Source organism: Symsagittifera roscoffensis, chromosome 5 (genome assembly GCF_963678635.1).
Source record: "Symsagittifera roscoffensis chromosome 5, txSymRosc1.1, whole genome shotgun sequence".
Classification (NCBI taxonomy): domain Eukaryota; kingdom Metazoa; phylum Xenacoelomorpha; order Acoela; family Convolutidae; genus Symsagittifera; species Symsagittifera roscoffensis.
In genome coordinates, this window is record NC_087066.1 from 8,141,824 (window position 1) to 8,142,142 (window position 319).

Below are 319 nucleotides of genomic sequence, written 5' to 3' on the forward strand. Positions count from 1 at the left end.
CCCCCCCCCCCCCCCAGATGGTTATATGTAGCGGACAAAAAACCACGGTGGGAATGGCTCCGAAGCCATTTATTTATACTATCGTACCCAAACCAAGGGAATGAGACCAAGAGCTGCTTATGTAAGTCTACAATTCCATATTCTACAGCCCTAAAATGATCCCTTATTACCCATGTATAGCACTCGAAGCAGATATTACTTTGAAATGTTGTCTGGGGATGGCAGGCCACTTTTACTACCTCGTCCGCCACCCCCTACCCCCTACATGTAATGCCTCTCCCAACATCCCCTCCCCTACATCCTTTTGTGATCATTTTTA